This window comes from Heterodontus francisci, chromosome 6 (assembly GCF_036365525.1).
Source record: "Heterodontus francisci isolate sHetFra1 chromosome 6, sHetFra1.hap1, whole genome shotgun sequence".
NCBI lineage: Eukaryota > Metazoa > Chordata > Chondrichthyes > Heterodontiformes > Heterodontidae > Heterodontus > Heterodontus francisci.
In genome coordinates, this window is record NC_090376.1 from 4,397,275 (window position 1) to 4,419,167 (window position 21,893).

At 45.1% G+C, this 21,893-nt stretch overlaps 1 protein-coding gene across 2 annotated transcripts in view; it reads right to left on the reverse strand.

Annotated features, from left to right (window-relative positions):
* Nucleotides 1–21,893, reverse strand: part of stim1b (stromal interaction molecule 1b) — a 244,786-nt gene that overhangs the window by 183,550 nt on the left and 39,343 nt on the right. The gene's annotated exons all lie outside the window — the stretch shown is intronic.

Below are 21,893 nucleotides of genomic sequence, written 5' to 3' on the forward strand. Positions count from 1 at the left end.
GGGTACTGAATTAGACGATCAGCCACGATCTTTTTTGAATGGCAAAGCAGGCCCGAAGGGCCGAATTCCTTTTCCTATTTTCTATGTTTCTACGTTTCTATACTGCCACCAGTCTCTCTATACTCCCTCTCAGGGCTGCTCCTTTATACTGCCACCAATCTCACTGTGCTCCCTCTCAGTCTCACTCCTTTATACTGCCACCAGTCTCACTGTGCTCCCTCTCAGTCTCGCTCCTTTATACTGCCACCAGTCTCACTGTGCTCCCTCTCAGTCTCGCTCCTTTATACTGCCACCAGTCTCACTGTGCTCCCTCTCAGTCTCGCTCCTTTATACTGCCACCAATCTCACTGTGCTCCCTCTCAGTCTCACTCCTTTATACTGCCACCAGTCTCACTGTGCTCCCTCTCAGTCTCGCTCCTTTATACTGCCACCAGTCTCACTGTGCTCCCTCTCAGTCTCGCTCCTTTATACTGCCACCAGTCTCACTGTGCTCCCTCTCAGTCTCACTCCTTTATACTGCCACCAGTCTCACTGTCCTCCCTCTCAGTCTCGCTCCTTTATACTGCCACCAGTCTCACTGTGCTCCCTCTCAGTCTCACTCCTTTATACTGCCACCAGTCTCACTGTGCTCCCTCTCAGTCTCGCTCCTTTATACTGTCACCAGTCTCACTGTGCTCCCTCTCAGGCTCGCTCCTTTATACTGTCACCGGTCTCGCTCATATTTGCTAGATTATTAGTCCAGTAACTTAACCACCATGCAAATGCACCTCATATCTCCCCCTGAACCAACTACCACGAGACGCAGGCTTGAGATCAGAGACCAGTTTCTTAGGCAATCCCTCTGGATGATTTAACTATTGAGATCTGGTGCAAAATGTTTGAGGTATTGAGGACAAAATCTTTTCCACTGATTCTCCCAAGTCTTGTTCTCTTACAGACCAGTGAAGACTTCAGTTACTGAGACATTCCAATAATCATTCTCAAATTATCTCAGAAATTCTGGATCTAAATATAGCGAAAACCCCTCTAATGTTTCCGTGACCAAGTACCTGGGTAGCAAAAGTAATGCCCCCTCCATCTAAGTCATTAGTGGTCAGACGGTATGATATTAATGCAATGCTTGTGGGAGGATGATGCCGCCTAAGGACATTTTTATTTGCAACGTAATATAGCCGAAGACTATAGCCGAGTTTAACCATTTCAGCCTGACTTAGAGGTTTCAATCAGAACAAATGAAACATTTGCAGGAGTGTGGGGAATGAGCAGGGAAGTGGGACTTGTCGTCCCAGTGGTAGAGTGGCAGCTCTTTCAAAGAGCCAGCATTGGCACGATGGGCCGAAATTCTATGAGATCAGCCATGAAAAAATGGATGGCCAATAGTTGGCACCACCTCCACCAATCAGCGGCCCATTTAAGGCCCATTTAATGGAGGTTGAATAAGTCAGCACCCAGGAGATTGCATTAATCTGACCAATTGCATGGGCTAGTGACAAAAAATCTTTCTTGTTTTGACCTTACTAGGCAGTTTTAAGACAGAGAACCCAATTAGTGCCTCGTCACTTGCTAGAGTAGGTGGACTGTGGGATGACAGCAGCAGATCAGGATCAGTACTGAAGGCGTACTGAGGTAGCTTTTGTTAATTGCAGCTATCACCGAACCTGTGGATAGAGCTGATGCCAGAGGGAAAGGACAAAGACTTGGATTTACACAGCATCTCAACAAAGGATTTTACATCGAATGAATTACTTTGACATGCACAGACATCAGTAGATGGGTTTGTACAACAGCAACAAGATCATTGGCACCTGGGGACTTTTCCTACATTAAAAGCACTATACAAATGTTGTTGATCATCTGACCTTCTTGTAGTTTATTGAAAGCTGGATGTGAGGGAAGAATCTTGGAAGAACTGCACCTAAACAACAAGTACTTGCGTTCATATAGTGCCTTTAACATCGTAAAATGTCCCACGATGCTTCTCAAGAACGTTAGTGAACAAAAATTTGACACCAAGCTACATAAATAGATATTAAGACCGGTGACCAAGAGGTTTGTCAGAGGTAGGCTTTAAGGAGAACCTTTACGATGAGAGAGAGAGGCAGAGAGACAAGCAGACAAGGTCTCAACTTTACTGCCTAATCTGAAAGATGCTACCTTCAACAACTCAACACTACACTAGAATGTGGGGCTAGATTTTACATTCAAGCCCTGAAGTGGGTCTGAACTCACAACGTTCCAACTCAATAGCAACAGCATAACAACTTGAAGAAGAATCAGCTCGAGAAATTCAGTGAAGGGAACTGAAAATCTGCAGGTCTTGAAGTTCGCCATTCTATGACCTCTGACAGATTTATCCTGTACTCACTGCAGGTAAGTGCTGAAGACATGCTCAGCAAGTAACCTCCTCACTACTCCAGCACTTTTGGGTGAGGTAGCTGAGGCACGTTTGACATATTCCATCACAACTGACCAGCAAATATGCATGGCATGTGCCCTTGCAGTATTTCACACACAGCTTAAATAAGGAAAATAAGTGGTTGGAGTAGCTGGTGTCAAACACAAAGTAATATTGCAGCTTCCTTTCCCTTCAGGAACAACATAAAATGGAGTAGGGAATTGTGACCTGGACAAAGGTGCTCTCACTGCAGAACAGAGCAAAAGAGAATTTATTTCAGGGACAATTGAAGGTGAGACACTACCAACAACCCTAACAAACTGCAATAAGTCTGGGGAAACAGCTTTAGACACTGGTTAGGCCCCAGCTGGGGTTTCTGGCCAATGCTGGAAGGACGTCAAGGTCTTAGAGTCATAGAATGATACAGGACAAGACAACACTATTTGGCCCATTGTGCCTGTGCCGACTCTTTGAAAAAGCTATTCAATTCATCTCACTCCCCTGCTCTTTCCACATAGCCCTGTAAATGTTTCCCTTTCGAGTGTTTATGGAGTGATTCCCTTTTGAAAGTTATTATTAAATCTGCAATACTATGGAGAGTGGAGGTCATGAGTGCCATAACAGGATGTTTTAAAAGAGCATCCGCAGTATTTTGCTTTTGTTTTAAAGAGAGCTTGTTCTGTCAGTTCACATAGGTAGCACTCCAAGTCAACTCCCACAGTATGTGATGAATACTTTTATTACCTGGAAGGGTCAAGCGAGTCTAACCTTTCAAATGTTACCAGCCACACGATGGTACTTTTCATGATATATTCAGCACAGCAATCTTCTACAGTACAGCAGGCACATTTGATTAACCAGGAAGCTACTTGTCTTTTTTGGGCCAAGGTGTGAAGTACAAAATATCTAGTCCATCAGTGCACTGTCGAGGGAGTGCTGCACTGTCAGAGATGTCGTCTTTCAACGAGATGTTAAATTGAACACCCGCCTACCTGTTCAAGTGGGTGTAAAAAATCCCACTGCACTAATAAGGAAATTCTCCCGATGCCTTCTTCAGTTTTCATGCAAATAGCACCAAAAACAAACTAACTCATTATTCACCCAAATGCCATTGTGGCATCTTGTGAGCTAATTGGCTGTAACATCTACCTACAAAATCACAGAAACGACAGTTCAAAAGTCATTTGCTCTCTGTGAAAAGCTTTGGGACATCCTAAGGGCGAGAAAGGCATTGCATAAATGCAAGTTCTTTGTTTGCAATGTATCTTTTGTCTAAAAAAGACTTGCCCTTCCAAAATATCCTGCAATTGCTGCTGTGCACGAATCAGACAGGGGCAGTTGAAGTTTTAATGTACATATAAATTCAGAGCACTCTCCCACGCACAAACTGCACATCCAGTTAAAATGTGCACTCACTCACAGCTGATACTACAAGGCTTAAGGTTCAGCATGGATTCCTCCGCACTGTAGATGAAGCAATCTGCATTCCCACCGCACCAGAGGTACTGACATGAAAAGGGAAGATGAGTTGTGTAGGCAACGGAGCACTTATCAGTTTTCATTTGTCGGCCCTCTCAGATACCATGTAGATGGCACACAGGTCCTGTGCAAATAGACTGTGGCAAAAACTAAACCACCCAGAAAGGCGATCAAGGACAGAACCCTGAGATGGGAGCCAAGATGGGAAAAAACTCAGTCTTCGACTGTTACAGAATTCTGGTGACAAACCTGAAATTTAACTGGAATCTGTTGCACTTATTGTAATAGTCTATAATGCTAGAGATTTCAAGACAAGCTGACTTTGGCTAGTCTCTCAGTCTGAAAATGTCCAACAGCACTAATTTAAAGTGTAAACTACATGCTATTTTTACACTTAGATAATGCACTCTCGTTTTGTAACTTTTCTATTGATCATTATTTTATTTTAAAATATAGAATGAATTTTAAGAGAATGACTCAACACGTGTAAGCAGCAACTTCAACACTGACTCAATGAGAGTATTTATGGTTTCAGGATTGGGAGCTCACTCAGACAAATGATCTCAGAGATTCATGTTTACAACTTGGCAATTCTGAAGCAATGCACTTGTGAAAGTTTGTCCTGGTCGACGTAGCTGGGCAAAGGAAGTCAGTACAAAAAGTGATCAGAGGACATTCAATACTGCAGGAGCTGCTCAGAAAGGTCACTGGTTCAGTTACTCAGAGCTGTACGGGTGCTGGGTCTAATTATACACAACTAATACTTGTTTGCATATTCTGAAGAACAATTTCAAATATTGTATGCTTAAGCTAGTTCCTCAAATAGCCAGTCTGTTAATCTCTGACATCCGGTCAGTCTTTTTTGAAGAAAAATATTTCTGAAAGGTATTTTCGAAGTGTCAACTCGCCCACAAACTTTGCAGCACCGGAGGTGGATTAGTTTTGAGACTTTGGCAAACCTTTCCATTCTCTGCTGTACAGGAACACCTGATTGACTCGAGCTTTTCTTGACCGAACCACAGGTTCCCAGAAACACAAGGTCAGCTAGTACACTGCGAAGAGGGCCAACGATCAAAGGAAAGCAAAAAAGGGGGAACCATCTTGCAACCATGTGACAATCTACAATGATGAAGTAATCACACACAGCTTGTTAACCATGAAGGTGACTGAATGGTAACAATCCTGCTTGAAGCAAGTTAGGAAAATGAACTTTAGTTAGAAAGTCAATGGTTGGCAACAACTGAAATGAATGCAGCCAAATCCAAGGCAGCAGTTTCAATACAATCTGCACAACTGCTCCATGAAAGCTCTACAACCTACAGATCTGACCTAAGAAGTCAGACAGGAAGCTCTACCCTGCTAACTAGTGACACAAAAGAATGCCCTTTAACCAGCCAATGCATGAAGACTAAGGAGAATCCATTGCTTTCTTCACACTTTCTTGTGGTTCAGTGAGTAGCACTCTCAACTCTAAATCAGAAGTTGGTGGGTTCAAGTCTCAAAGGCTTGAGCACATAATCTGGGCTGACACTCCAGGGTAAGTACTGAGGGAGTACTGCACAGTCGGAGTTGCAGTCTTTTGGATGAGATGTTAAACCGAGGCCCCATCTGCCCTCTTGGGTGTACGTTAAAGATCCCATGACACTCTTTCACAGGAGAACACAGGAGCTCTCCCCAGAGTCCTGTTCAATATTTATATCTCAAGCAACACCTAAAACAGATTATCTGGTCATTATCAACATTGCTGTTTGTGGGATCTTACTGTGTACAAATTGGTTGCTGCACTTCCTACATTATAACAGTGACTACACTTCAAAAGTACTTCATTGGTTGTAAAGTGCTTTGGGACACTCCAAGGTTGTGAAAGATGTTATAGAACTGCAAGTGTTTCTTATTTTTTCAAACACTAGATACGAGCAAGGCCATAGATTCACAGAATAATGTAATGCAGTCCCCAAAACTTCAGCGAGTATCCAGGGATCAAAGTAATAAAAACAGAATTAAACTCATTCAGTTACTGTTCAACGTATTCAGTGGCCTTAGATATTAGGTGTTAAGGAATATTTGAAATATGTCCTCATATTACATTATTCTGACATTACCACACTTTGGGATGTCCTGAGGTCATGAAAGAATCACAGAATAATACAGTACAGAAGAGGCCCTTTGGCCCATCGAGTCTGCACCGATGCATTAAAGCACCTGACCTGTCTACCTAATCTCATTTGCCAGCACTTGGCCCATATCCTTGAATGTTATGACGTGCCAAGTGCTCATCCAGGTACTTTTTAAAGGATGTGAGGCAACCTGCCTCTACCACCCTCCTAGGCAGGGTATTCCAGAACGAAAGGCACTATGGAAATGTAAGTCCTTTTTTTATATTGACATGGCAGCCAATTGCCTCATACTGTGAAAGAACCCTTTCAATGAAATTTATGGATGAGAGGTTTGAACATCACTTTTGGAAAATGTGTGAGAGTGCAAGTGCGTGGTAAACAGAAGATCAGTGCCACTAGATAGTAAAGTGGCTTAGACCTGGAGATTTCCCGAAGTATGAGCTGTCACAGTTACAGTGAAGCTTGATTTATGTCAATGTGGGGGAAGAGGGGAAATGAAAACAAAGAAAATTCAATAAAATATAATCCCACCTCCCACAGCATGAAACAGCACTACACAAGGATAAAGGATCTGTGGGGAACAGGAACTCTCAGTCCAGAGCAAAGTGGATTGAACCAATCAACTTTCCAAAGTACAGTTTACTGAATAGTGATTCAATGATTAATACATCCCGACCACTGGACAATCCAGACACTCTCAACCAGGCATCGTGACATCGGGCAACATCCCCAAGCATTGCCTGGACAGTGTCAGCAATGTCTCAATGTTAAGATTTATAGTCTAGCTTCCTCCTCCACATCACCACTAACTCATATGTTGACACTGGCAATATTTGCAACTGCTGTTGATAGATTACCCGACAGCATGCAATTGACAATTGTATCTCATATTAGAACATCTCATCCATTAAACCTAAAAATGCTGTACTTCCAATTAGCTACAATTCTTATACTAAGTCACCGACCCCTGGGGGGGGTCACCACCCAGATTCTTACTGAAGGAGCCAACCTGCTCAATTCAAATACAAACATGCCACATAACTTGTTTAAATGTGTGTCTGGCTGGCAGCTTGCTGAATTTTAAATTATTCTTAGATAGCACCTGTAGCATAGTAAAACATCCCAAGGTGCTTCACAAGAGAATTATCAGACAAATTTTGATACCTAGCCACATAAAAAAATATTAGAACTGGTGACCAAAAGCTTGGTTTTAAGGAGTGTCTTGAAGGTGGAGAGAGAAGTTGAGAGGCAGAGGGGTTTAGGTAGGAGCTTCCAGAGCTTAGGGCCTACACGGTTGAAGGCACAGCTACCAATGGTGAACTGATGAAAATCGGGGATATGCAAGAGGCCAGAATTGGAGGAGGGCAGATATCTTGGAGGATAGGGATGGAGGAGGTTGGAAACAGGAAGAGGTGAAGGGAGGAATTTGAACACAACAATTAAAATCAATGAGTTTCCCTTATATGTTTTAAGGGTATTTATGAACATGCCTTTTTCAAATCAGTGTGTGTAAATAAGGCTTTCAAATGTTCAGCACCATTCGTGACTCCTCAGATACTGAGCAGTCCGTGTAGAAATGCAGCAAGACCTGGACAATATCCAGGCTTGGGCTGATAAGTGGCAAGTAACATTCGTGCCACACAAGTGCCAGGCAATGACCATCTCCAACAAGAATCTAACCATCTCCCCTTGACACTCAATGGCATTACCATCGCTGAATCCCCCACTATCAACATCCTAGGGGTTACCATTGACCAGAAACTGAACTGGAGTCGCCATATAAATACCGTGGCTACAAGAGCAGGTCAGAGGCTAGGAATCCTGCAGCAAGTAACTCACCTCCTGACTCCCCAAAGCCTGTCCGCTATCTACGAGGCACAAGTCAGGAGTGTGATGGAATACTCTCCACTTGCCTGGATGGGTGCAGCTCCAACAGCACTCAAGAAGCTCGACACCATCCAGGACAAAGCAGCCCGCTTGATTGGCATCCCAACTACAAACATTCACTCCCTCCACCACCGACGCACAGGGGCAGCACGTGTACCATCTACAAGATGCACTGCAGCAATGCACCAAGGCTCCTTAGACAGCATCTTCCAAACCCGCGACCTCTACCAACTAGAAGGACAAGGGCAGCAAATGCATGGGACCACCATCACCTGCAAATTCCCCTCCAAGTCACGCACCATCCTGACTTGGAACTATATCGCCGTTCCTTCACTGTCGCTGGGTCAAAATCCTGGAACTCCCTTCCTAACAGCACTGTGGGTGTACCTACACCACATGGACTGCAGCTGTTCAAGAAGGCAGCCCACCACCACCTTTGAAAGGGCAATTAGGGTTGGGCAATAAATGCTGGCCTGGCCACAACACCCACATCCTATGAATGAATTAAAAAAAAGAGGGAAGAGGCTGCCTGTAGTCTATTATCTGGTTAAGATACTGCCATAGTTGGAGAAAAAGGAAAAGATCTTAAAGTTGATGTGTTGGGGCATGTAAAACCAGCAGCCCTCAACAAGGACAAAAATGACAGGAATGCAGAATTTTGTACAGATCATAGCAGAAGTTTCTGAAAGGTGGTAGAATTCCCTAGCCTGCCTCTCCCGCCCAAGCCCGCTGATTGGGTCCCACCCAATCAGTACCTGCACAAAGAAGCAGTTTGGCCCAAGACCAAACCACTTTCTCCCTCTGTCTGCTGCAATCCCAGCCAATCAATATCAGGAGTGGGCTTTCTGGCCAATGGGCTGTCAAGGCATGATGCCTAAAAGCTATGTTCCCACAACAGATGTTCTTCCGAAACTTGGACTTTGACCAATGTTGTGGTGAGAGGAAAAGACAGTGCATCCTGATCCAGACAAATCACACACAGCTAAGGTCAGAACTGTCCTAGAAGTGGCAGGGAGGAACAGCACGCTCACAAGCATGCACAGAGAATTCCTCCTGAGTAGCTCTGACCCTAACCCCAAGCCCTTGAGCTGGACATTTCTGGTAGGGAGATACTTTCGTCAACTGTTAATAATCCATTATCATCGCCTGAAACATTCCACTTGAGCGCGGCCAGGCAACATGTGTAAGTAAAGCAAGAGGAACGTATACTTGACCCACAACTTAAAAACTGGCCCAAGTGAAAAACAATCACTAATTTTTTCAAACTCCAACAAGGAATGAAACTGGCCTGATGTAATAAGACTGGCAGCAGTGAGATATATCATGAGGAATCTACCCAATCCCAGAAAAGGAAGACATTATTTTTAGAACTGTCTCTTACAAGGACAGCCATCCCACAATTATTCCACTTAGCAACTTTAAAGGTTATCAGGGGTAGGCGGGAAATGTGGAGTTGAGGTTACAATCAGATCAGCCATGATCTTATTGAATGGCAGAGCAGGCTCGAGGGGCTGAGTGGCCTACTCCTGCTCCTAGTTCGTATGTTTGTATGATCGATGGTACATGAAGGACAAAGAACTTGGAGCTTTCCATCTACATCTGGTCTGGTCTCCACAACACTCCAGTAGAGGGATAGACACTGGATCCTGAGGGTCTGTCAAGCCCGCATTTGCAATAGCGTGGCACTATAATCACCTTAAAAACCTGTTACAATTACAAGGTTACACAAAGCTCTTAAATACAATCTACAACCTGCTGAGTAATTCCACTTATACAGAAGGTAAAACAGCAAGGTGGGAGGGAAGGGTACTGGGACAGACCAATCCGATGCAAGCTTCAGTTACCAAACTCCTCCTTGTACTGTCGTCAACTTTGATGGTGTGTGTTTTCTTGATGAGTCAGTGTACTAGTTAACATTTTTACTATTATTACGGAACACAAAAGTCCGAGTGTATCAAGCCTGTGTCCTCAGTACCTTGCTCTATGGCAGCGAGGCCTGGACAACGTACGTCAGCCAAGAGCGATGTCTCAATTCATTCCATCTTCGCTGCCTCCGGAGAATCCTTGGCATCAGGTGGCAGGACTGTATCTCCAACACAGAAGTCCTCGAGGCGGCCAACATCCCCAGCTTATACACCCTACTGAGTCAGCGGCGCTTGAGATGGCTTGGCCATGTGAGCCGCATGGAAGATGGCAGGATCCCCAAAGACACATTGTACAGCGAGCTCGCCACTGGTATCAGACCGATCGGCCGTCCATGTCTCCGCTTTAAAGATGTCTGCAAACGCGACATGAAATCCTGTGACATTGATCACAAATCGTGGGAGTCAGTTGCCAGCGTTCGCCAGAGCTGGCGGACAGCCATAAAGACGGGGCTAAAGTGTGGCGAGTCGAAGAGACTTAGCAGTTGGCAGGAAAAAAGACAGAGGCGCAAGGGAAGAGCCAACTGTGTAACAGCCCCGACAATCAAATTTTTCTGCAGCACCTGTGGAAGAGGCTGTCACTCTAGAATTGGCCTTTATAGCCACTCCAGGCGCTGCTCCACAAACCACTGACCACCTCCAGGCTCTTACCCATTGTCTCTCAAGATAAGGAGGCCAAAGAAGAAGATTTTTGTTGAGCTGTGCAGCCCTGCTAAACCAGACACAATTTCACAATACACTGAAACTCTGCTTCTCTTACTCGCACCCCCAACAGCTGCAGGGGGGAGTACTGCCTCTTGATTGCACAACAAGAAGTTGAAAATGGAAGTCTAAACACACACATTTGCACCTTCAACTTCAGTTCTTATTCCAGTTACAAATAGATAAGTTGTATTTCGATGATAGCCGGGGCTGTACGGCCTAATCCCACTCCTGGCTCTTATCGCGATAAATACTTGAAAGAATCCAACATTTACAAATGTATATAGAAATTTCAATTCTACAACGGAAGAGAAGTCCAGAACTAAGGGGCATTTAACAAATTAGAGCCAGGCCATTCAGCTCTAATTTCAGGACGCATTTCTTCACACAAAGAGTAGCAGAAATCTGGAACTCTTTCTGCCCCCCTAACCCCCAAAAGATTGTTGAGGCTGGGGGTCAATTGAAAATTTCAAAACTCAGAGGTAGGTTTTTGTAAGGTAAGGGTATTAAGGGTTATGGAAATAAGACTGGTAGATGGAGTTAAAATACATATCAAACAAGATCTAATTGAATCGCAGAAAAGGCTCGAGAGGCTGAATGGCCTCCTTCTGTTCCTATATTCCTGTTTCTAGGAAATTACCCAAATCCCTCACCATCCATTTAGTACACTCATTCACTGATAACCTGCAACATCAATTCAATCACACAGAACAGGATATCCAGCAGTCTTCAGATTTCCTTACAATAACCTCAGCTGAAGTTTCTGCCCTCAGTAAAAGTAAGGCCCCGACATTTCGCTGAGTAACAGATCCCAGCTCAAACTGATAAGTCATTCAGCTGGCTGCCAAGCTCAAGGGGAGGGACAGACCACAGGCAAAGTAATTTCCATACAAAGTGCATTGCAGCCACATATACACCACAGTACTGAATAGGTACATGCAGTACTGAGCGATTTAATGATGACAGCTTTAGAACAGAGGAGCCAGCTGAGTGCATGTCAGATCTCCTCAGGGTGCAGCTCGTCAGAATTCCTTTGCATCGCATTTTGTGCTATTAACAGCTTACTGAAAACAAGGAAGTGAAGCCGCAAACACAGACGTACCACGCATCTATAGTTTCACCCTGGGATAAAATGCCAGCCTGTCTCTCCATCCAAGCTCTACAACTTCACCTCACAACAGCAGCTTATGTTTATTCAGTGCTTTATCGTAGTAAAATGTCCCAAGGTGCTTCACAGGAATGCTATCATCGAACCACATAAGATATTAGAGCAAATGACCAAAAGCTTGGTCAAAGACATAGGTTTTACAGAGCATCTTAAAGGAACATAGAAAGAGAGAGGGAGGCAGAGAGGTTTTGGGAGGGAATTCCAGAGCTTAGGGCCCAGGCAGATGAAGGTACAGCTGCAAAATACTACAGCAATGAAAATCAGGGATGCTTCAGAGGCCAGAATTGGAGGAGTGCAGAGATCTCAAAGTGTTGTCGGGCTAGAGGAGGTTCAGAGATAGGGAGACGCAAGGGCCATGGAGGGATTTGAAACCAAGGATAAGAATTTTAAAAATTGAAGCGTTGCCAGACTGGAGGACAGCATCGGCCAGCGAGCACAGAGATGTCGGGTGAATGGGACTTGGTGCAGGTTAAGATATGGACAGAAAAGTTTGTATGAGCCTATGCTTACAGACGGTACAAGGTAGGAGGCCAGTTTGTAAAATAAGCATCATTTTGCTGCAAGAGCCTCCAATATACTGTCCTCTGAATGCAACTAGATATTCACACCCTTGTATGTAGGCAATACCTTCTCCCTTTCCCTAGTCACATACCATCTTCAGTGAGCCAGATTCTCAGATGTCTGGCTGTACTATTCTGAACCACTCACTCGGCACTGGCCTTCAATTGCCGTGCCCCCACCCCGTCTTCTTTGCAGAGAATCACCTGGCCCTTTTTCCGTTACAGTTCTGTCATTATATAAATTAGGTGTGACTCTCAGATAATTCTGATGCATTGTGTCCTATGAAGAATAGCAATAAAAGGTTGTGCAGTAGAAATAGCTGCAGATTATGTAGAGATGTCTTTCATTGGAGGCAATCTTATCCAAGACCTAACCACAACTCTCTTGGCATATTTTGCCAATACATTAAGGAGAAAAGGTTTTTGTTGTGTGATGCCCAATTTATCATATCACCACCAGGTTCACCTTGGAAGGATAGTAACAGTGTCCTACATCCAAAATATTCCCTTCAGATACAACCCAGGTTCAAAAGAACATTACACAGCACTTACAGCTCAGAAACAGGCCATTTGGCCCAAACGGTCTGTGCCTATGTTTGTGCTCCACACAAGCCTCCTTTCACTCCATCAGCATATCCTCTATTCCTTTCTCCCTCGTGTGTTCACCCAGCTTCCCATTAAATGTATCTATACTATTCACCTCAACCACTCCCTGTGGTAGTGAGTTCCACATTCTCACCACTCTCTGGGTAAAGCAGTTTTTTCTGAATTCCCTATTGGATTTATTAGTAACTATCTTATATTTATGGTCCCTCTTCTGGTCTCCCCCACAAGTGGAAACATCTTTTCTGTGTCTACCCTATCATAGGAAAATAGGAACAGGAGTAGGCCATTCAGCCCATCAAGCCTGCCCCACCATTCAATACCATCATGGCTGATCATCCATTTCAATACCTTTTCCCCACACTATCCTCATATCCCTCTATGTCGTTCGTATTTAGAAATCCGTCAATCTCTGCTTTAATCATACTCAATGACTGAGCTTCCACAGCCCTCTGGGGTACAGAATTCCAAAGATTCACAACCCTCTGAGTAAAGAAATTTCTCCTCCTCTGTCCTCAGTGGCTTACCCTTATTTTGAAATTGTGTTCCCTGGTTCTAGAATCCCCAACCAGAGGAAACATCTTAGCTGCAACTATCAAACCCTTTCATAACTTTTTTAAAGACCTCTATCATGTTACCCCTCAGCTTTCTCTTTTCTAGAGAAAAGAGCTCCAGTCTGTTCAATCTTTCCTGATAGAACAGAGAGGTTATGCCCATCATCCTTGTGAATCTGTTTTACACCTTCTCCAGTGCCTCTCATATGTTTTTTATAATATGAAAACCAGAACTGTGCCCAGTTGGGTGCTTTTCAGTCTAGTTGTACATTTAAATTTAAAACCACCATCACATCAGGAAGTACTTCCTCAGTGACGAAAACAGGACTAGACTTTAACATTAAGCAGTGACTGTAAACAGCCTGGAATCATTTCAGAAACAACTGGATGTTGAAATGAGAGGGTATGTAAGGTCTCTCTTAACAGATGAAGCACAATGGGTCGATTGTGACCCCTCATTGGGATTACTCACCTAATGGTCTTGTGAAAGTACTATGACACTATTCCAATATATGTCAATGTTCTTCCTGTAATGACCAACAAACAAATCAACTGATAATTTTAACCACACCCATTGAACTTCACTGGAACCCCAGTGATAACACTGTGTGCAGTTACCGAGAATGATCAGGGCCCTGATAACTAACAGTAGCAGTGACGAGAGGGCACTCCTTCATGATCCAGATCCATCCATTTTTCACAATAAAACTTGAATTCCACAGTGCTATTGTATAAAATATTTTTAAGGACTAAGAACAGACACAGAAGCATGCTTGATTCTGGGCCAACTTATCTTTGATAGAAGCTGGTCAATAATTGTTGAGAAAGGATTGAAAATGAGAGATATTATGTAGAATTATACAGAATCTATAGCACAGAAACATGCCATATGGCCCAAATAGTCTTTGCGGTGTTTATGCTCCATACAAGCCTCCTCCCACTCCTCATGTTGCCATGTCAGCAGATCCTCTGATCCCTTTCTCACTCATGTCCATGATAGAATAATCACATACTGACTGTGGATGGACAGGTTTGATGAGTCAAAAGGCATTTTTTCACTCTGGACTTTGCAGCTTTTAATATTTGGAGTTCAGACTGGGACAGAGAACAGGAGCCCTTCCAGCCCAAATGCATTCAAACTTGCATTGCTGCCAAGTGTTTTACACACTAGCCTAAAATTCTACAGCAGATTCCAACGTGGCACACAGCAAGATTAACACTAAGATTGACAGAACAAGAGCGCCAGGGTGGGGGGCTGGAGCTAGAGCTGGGGAGGGGGTGGATCAAGAACGGGTAGAGAGGGGGCCAAGGGACAGGGAGAGAGCGAGAGCCTGATATATCCTGATATAAAAGACCGGCAGCATCTGCAAGACAGTGGATTCCAGAATTCTCTGTCCTTATTTCAGATTTCTAGCATTCACGTTATTTTGCTTTAGTTTTATAATCATCCTAAAGTTGTTTTTTTTGATTCATTCATGGGATGTGGGCATCGCTGGCCAGGCCAGTATTTATTGCCCATCCCTAATTACCCTTGAGAAGGTGATGGTGAGCTGCCTTCTTGAACCGCTGGTTGGTTTGAAGGCTATACTTTGTAAACTTTGCAATTACAAAGCAGCTTGACTAACATTCTTATTCTATAACAGAAGTCATGGAATTGCAATTTTCACAAAAAAGGGATGAAATTAAAGAAGGAGCTCTGCAAAATGTAAAACAATACTGCTGGCATGTGACTTGTTCAGTCATTGTGATCCACCAGTCCTGCCCAACAGTCAAGGCTACTCCCTGTAAATACCCTGTCAGTCTCCATTTCCCTCAAGCTAAAAGAGATGCAGGGACAATCAACATTCACTTTACAGAAAGGTACGCAATGTGTACGACATTTGGACAGTTATGCATGAATTAATTCTATGGACCCAGTATTCTGCAACTGCAAATAATTCCTGAAGTTCCAAAGAGATTTCTGCACAATGCCAGAGTTTACATCAAATTTACAGTGCAGAATATACTCTGTACAAGTGTTATCCTCCACTGGAGTCTCCTCCCATGCATTTTACTTCATATAAGTCAAACAAAATCTTCAAAATGAACCATCTCATCTTGACATTTAACAGTATCACCATCTCTGAATGCCCCACAACCAACATCCTGGGGGTTACCATTGAGCAGAAACTGAATGAGATCAGCCATGAAAATGCTGTGGCTACAACAGTGGTCAGAGGCTGGGAATTCTGCAACGAGTAACGCACCTAACTCCCCAAAGCCTGTCCACCATCTACAAGGCACAAGTCAAGAGTGTGATGAAATACTCTCCACTTGCCTGGATGGGTGCAGCTCCAACAATGCTCAGGAAGCATAATATCATCCAGGACAAAGCAGCCCACTTGATTGGCACCCATAGAACCAGAGAAAAGCTAAGGCACAGAAAAAGGCCATTTGGCCCATCATGTCTGCACCAGCTGAAAAAACTAGCCGCCCAATCTAATCCCACCTTCCTGCACCTGGTCCATAGCCTTGCAGGTTACAGCACTTCAGGTTTAGGTCCAGGTACCTTGCAAATGAGTTGAGGGGTTCTGCCTCCACCACCGATCCGGGGACACCCCCACCTGCAAGTTCCCCTCCAAGTCACACACCATCCTGACTTGAAACTATATCGCCGTTCCTTCACTGTCGCTGGGTCAAAATTCTAGAACTCCCTTCCTAACAGCACTATGAGTATACCTACGTCCCAAGAACTGCAGCGGTTCAAGGCAGCAGCTCACCATCACCTTCTCAAAGGGCAGTTAGGAATGGACAATAAATGCTGGCCTTGCCAGCGACACTCACAGAGGATCAGCTATAGGCCACTCAGCCCATCAAGCCTGCTCCGCCGTTTAATACAGTCATGGCTGATCATCCACTTCAATGCCTTTTTCCCACACCAATAGGGAATTCAGGAGAAGCTTCTTTATCCAGAGAATGGTGAGAATGTGGAACTCTCTACCAGAGGAAGTGGAAGTGATTAGCACAGGTGTATTTAAAGGGAAGTTCTTTTCTTCATTTATGGGGTGTGCAGAGAGGGGTGAGGGTGAAGGGAGAGTGCAAGAGGTAGTGGGGCAGTAATGTGAGGCAAGTGAGAAGTGGTGGGGAGAGCCTGTACACCCACAGTGCTGTTAGGAAGAGCGTTCCAGGAATGGTGATATGTTTCCATGTCAGGATGGTGTGCGACCCGAAGGGAAACTTGCGGGAGGTGGTGTTCCCAAACATCTACTGTTCTTGTCCTTCTAAGTGGTAGAGACCTCAGATTTGGAAGGTGCTGTCGAAGGGGCTTTGGCGAGTTGCTGCAGTGCAGCTTGTATATGGTACACACACTGCTGCCACTGTGCGTCAGATGTTTAAGGTGGTGGATGGGGTGCCAATCAAGAGGGCTGCTTTGCCCTGGATGGTGTCGCGCTTCTTGAGTGTTGTTGGAGCTTCACTCATCCAGGAGTTAGAGAATAATCCATGACCATCTTCTATCTGTGTCTCCCAGTTTTGATCTCCCCACAAGCCCCTCTTTTACGCTTTAAAACCACTGGTTTAAAGCATCATCTGAACAGTCATGTTGTGTGGAACACTTTCAATATGGTATGAAATTCTTCTCCTGTGGCCTGCCTAATGGGGACTAAGTCCATAAAGTGTTGGGTCACAACAGCATCTCATCACACCACAAGAAACATTTCATGCTGAGTCAGTTCCCGGGGCTGTTTCTGAACAGCACAGCCCATCACAGCACAACTCCAGCTCCACTTCTCTCCATTCTTCTGCTGAAAGCACTGCCTTTTTTGCTGGGACTACCATTTTCTGGTGCACATCACAACTAAATCCTAACAAGAAATGCTGGAAATACTCAGCAGGTCTGGCAGCATCTGTGGAGAGAGAAGCAGAGTTAACATTTCAGGTCAGTGACCCTTCATCAGAACTGCTGACCTGAACTGACCTGAAACGTTAACTCTGCTTCTCTCTCCACAGATGCTGCCACACCTGAATATTTCCAGCAGTTTTTGTTTTTATTTTGGATTTCCAGCACCTGCAGTATTTTGCTTTTATACAACTAAATCCAATCCTGTTCTCTTCCCTACTTTCCCTTTTGGGCAATATGCGGGGGGGGGCGCACGGTGGTGGTGGTGGGAGAATCTCTGTTCTTCCCCCTCTTCCCCAGGTACAGTCTCTCAGGATAACTGTGGTGTCCCATCTGCTGATTTAAGGCCAGTCAACACAAACCAGGGAGGTCCAACCAGCAACTTTAAAAACCCGTTCACAGAACAAACCACATGGTACAGTTCTGGCTTTGTAACGTTTCAGATTATGCAACAATTCTGCAACATATATTTCCTCTTTTCATTAAATATATACTCTTTCAAAACTAGGTAAGTGCTCATTCAGAGGCCAAGTATTCCTGTGTGTGTACTGGTGAATAATGAAGGCAGGTCAATCACAACATCACCACTCCTCACAGTGAGTTCAGCAAGACAATCTTAATCTTACCCAGTTTAAAGACAGAAATGCTGGAAATAAACAGATCTCATTTCCAAATAGCCTCCCGGTGTGCTGAATGATTCTGAATCTATGCAGGTCTATGGGGAAAGAGCAGGGGAAGTAGGACTAATTGGATAGCTCTTTCAAAAAGCTGGCACAAGCATGATGGGCTAAATGGCCTCCTTCTCTGCTGTACCACTGTGATCTATTGGAGCTGCTGTGTATTTACATAAATAATTGCAGAGCTGAAATGCAGAGGGATCTGGGTGTCCTAGTGCATGAATCGCAAAAGGTTAGTATGCAAGTACAGCACGTAATTAGGAAAGCTAATAGAATGTTATCGTTTATTGCAAGGGGAATTGAATACAAAAGTAGGGAGGTTATGCTTCAGCTGTACAGAGCATTGATGAGACCACATCTGGAGTACTGAGTACAGTACTGGTCTCCTTATTTAAGGAATGATGTAAATGCGTTGGAGGCAGTACAGAGAAGGTTAACTAGACTAATATCTGGAATGGGTGGGCTGTCTTACGTGGAAAGAATGGACAGGCTAGCCTTGTATCCGCTGGAATTTAGAAGAGATAGAGGTGACTTGATGGAAACATATAAGATCCTGAGGGGCTTTGACAGGGTGGATGTGGAAAGGATGTTTCCCTTTGTGGGAGAATCTCAAACTAGGGGTCAATGTTTAAAAATAAGGGGTCGCCCATTTAAGACAGAGATGAGGAGAAATCTTTTCTCTGAGGGTCATCTGTCTTTGGAATTCTCTTCCTCAAAAGGCAGTGGAAGCAGAGTCTTTGAATATTTTTAAGGCAGAGGTAGATAGATTGCTGTTAAGCAAGGGGGTGGAAGGTTATTGGGGATAGGTGGAAATGTGGAGTAATTAGTTCAGCTTATTGAATGGCGGAGCAAGCTCGAGGGGTCAAGTGGCCTACTCCTGCTCCTAATTCATATGTTCATACACAGAAGATCTGCCCCATCCCAGCAACACACACCCCTGGAGAAAGCAGCCGATGCTGGCTGCGCGCACAGGCGCACACACACATACACACACAAGATAACATCGAACCAATGGTGTGAACGATGCTTTTCCAAACATATTAATAATCCAAGAAATCCCCACAAATACTAGCACATTTCCAGGGATCCCCTCTAAATACAGACACACACTCAGGGACAACCCATAAATACTGACACACCCCCAGGGACAACCCCTAAATACTGACACACAACCAGAGACCCCCTGTAATACATAAACACACCCAGAAAACCCCTGTAATACAGACACACTCCCAGGGACAACCCATAGATACTGACACCCCCCCAGGGACAACCCCTAAAATAGAGACACCCCCAGGGACAACGCCCAAATACTGACACACAACCAGAGACCCCCTGTAATACATAAACACACCCAGAAAACCCCTGTAATACTGACACACTCCCAGGGACCCCTGTAAATACTGACACACTTCCAGGGACCCCCTGTAAATACTGACACACTCCCAGGGACCCCCTGTAAATACTGACACACTCCCCGGGGACCCCCTGTAAATACTGACACACTCCCAGGGACCCCCTGTAAATACTGACACACTCCCAGGGACCCCCTGTAAATACTGACACACTCCCCGGGATCCCCTGTAAATACTGACACACTCCCAGGGACCCCCTGTAAATACTGACACACTCCCAGGGACCCCCTGTAAATACTGACACACTCCCAGGGACCCCCTGTAAATACTGACACACTCCCCGGGATCCCCTGTAAATACTGACACACTCCCAGGGACCCCCTGTAAATACTGACACACTCCCCGGGATCCCCTGTAAATACTGACACGCTCCTGGGCACCCCCTGTAAATACTGACACACTCCCCGGGATCCCCTGTAATATAGACACACTCCCAGGGACCCCCTGAAAATACTGACACACTCCCAGGGACCCCCTGTAAATACTGACACACTCCCCGGGACCCCCTGTAAAAACTGACACACTCCCAGGGACCCCCTGTAAATACTGACACACTCCCAGGGACCCCCTGTAAATACTGACACACTCCCAGGGACCCCCTGTAAATACTGACACACTCCCAGGGACCCCCTGTAAATACTGACACACTCCCAGGGACCCCCTGTAAATACTGACACACTCCCCGGGATCCCCTGTAAATACTGACACGCTCCTGGGCACCCCCTGTAAATACTGACACACTCCCCGGGATCCCCTGTAATACAGACACACTCCCAGGGACACCCTGAAAATACTGACACACTCCCAGGGACCCCCTGTAAATACTGACACACTCCCCGGGACCCCCTGTAAAAACTGACACACTCCCAGGGACCCCCTGTAAATACTGACACACTCCCAGGGACCCCCTGTAAATACTGACACACTCCCCGGGACCCCCTGTAATACAGACACACTCCCAGGGACCCCCTGTAAATACTGACACACTCCCAGGGACCCCCTGTAAATACTGACACACTCCCAGGGACCCCCTGTAGAAACTGACACACTCCCAGGGACCCCCTGTAAATACTGACACACTCCCAGGGACGCCCTGTAAATACTGACACGCTCCTGGGCACCCCCTGTAAATACTGACACGCTCCTGGGCACCCCCTATAAATACTGACAGACTCACAGGGAACCCATCCTCACAAAAATTCAGATAATCCAAGGAAACCCTGAAAACACTGACACAATCTTGGGAACCCCCTTGTAAACAGAGATAGCCCCAGGGGTCTTTTGTAAACATATAAACTCTTGGGGAGTCATTTCTCCTAACATCCAAGAGGCAGTGACATGTAGTCGAAGGATACAGCGCTGGAAAGGGAGAAAGTAGCAACACAGAGATTACTAATGAGTCAGTCATGACTCAACGGGCAGTACTCTCGCCTCCAAGTCAGAAGGTTGTGGGTTTCATTCCCACTCCAGGACTTGGTGCACCATTCTAGGTTTACACTGCAGTTCAATACTGAAGGAGTGCTGCACTGTTAGAGGGGCCATCTTTCAGGTGAGATGTCAAACCGAGGCCCCATCTGCCCTCTCAGGTGGACGTTAAAGATTCCACACACAATTTCGAAGAACAGCAGGGAAGTCCTCCCGTGTCCTGGCCAATACTTATTCTCAATCAACATAGAGTAATACAGCACAGAAACAGGCCATTTGGCCATCGTGTCTGTGCCAGCCATCCAGCACCCAACTATTCTAATCCCATATTCCTGCACTTGGCCTGTAGCCCTGTATGCTATGGCGTTTCAAGTGCTCATCTAAATACTTTTTAAATGTTGTGAGGGTTCCTGCCTCCACCACCTCTTCAGGCAGTGCGTTCCAGATTCCAAACATCCTCAAATCCCCCCTAAACCTCGTGCCCCTTACCCTAAATCTATGCCCCCTGATTCTTGACCCCTCCGCTAAGGGAAAAAGTTTCTTCCTATCTAACCTATCAATGCCCCTCATAATCTTATACACTTCAATCATGTCCCCCCTCAGCCTTCTCTGCTTTAAGGAAAACAACCCTAGCTTTTTCAGTCTCTCTTCATAGCTGAAATGCTCCACCCCAAACAACATCCTGGTGAATCTCCTCTGCATCCTCTCCAGTGCAATCACATCCTTCCTATAGTGTGGTGCTCAGAACTGTACACAGTACTCCAGCTGTGGCCGAACAAGTATTTTATACAGCTCCATCATAACCTCCCTGCTCTTATATTCTATACCTCGGCTAATAAAGGCAAGTATCCCATATGCCTTCCTAACCACCTTATCTACCTCTGCTGCTGCCTTCATTGATCTATGGACAAGTACACCAAGGTACTTCCTAGGGCCCTACCATCCATTGTATATTCCCTTGCCTTGTTAGTCCTCTCAAAATGCATTACCTCACATTTTTCAGGATTAAATTCCATTTGCCGCTGCTCTGCCCATCTTACCAGCCCATCTATATCTCCCTGTAATCTAAGGCTTTCCTCCTCACTATTTACACCACCAATTTTCGTGTCATC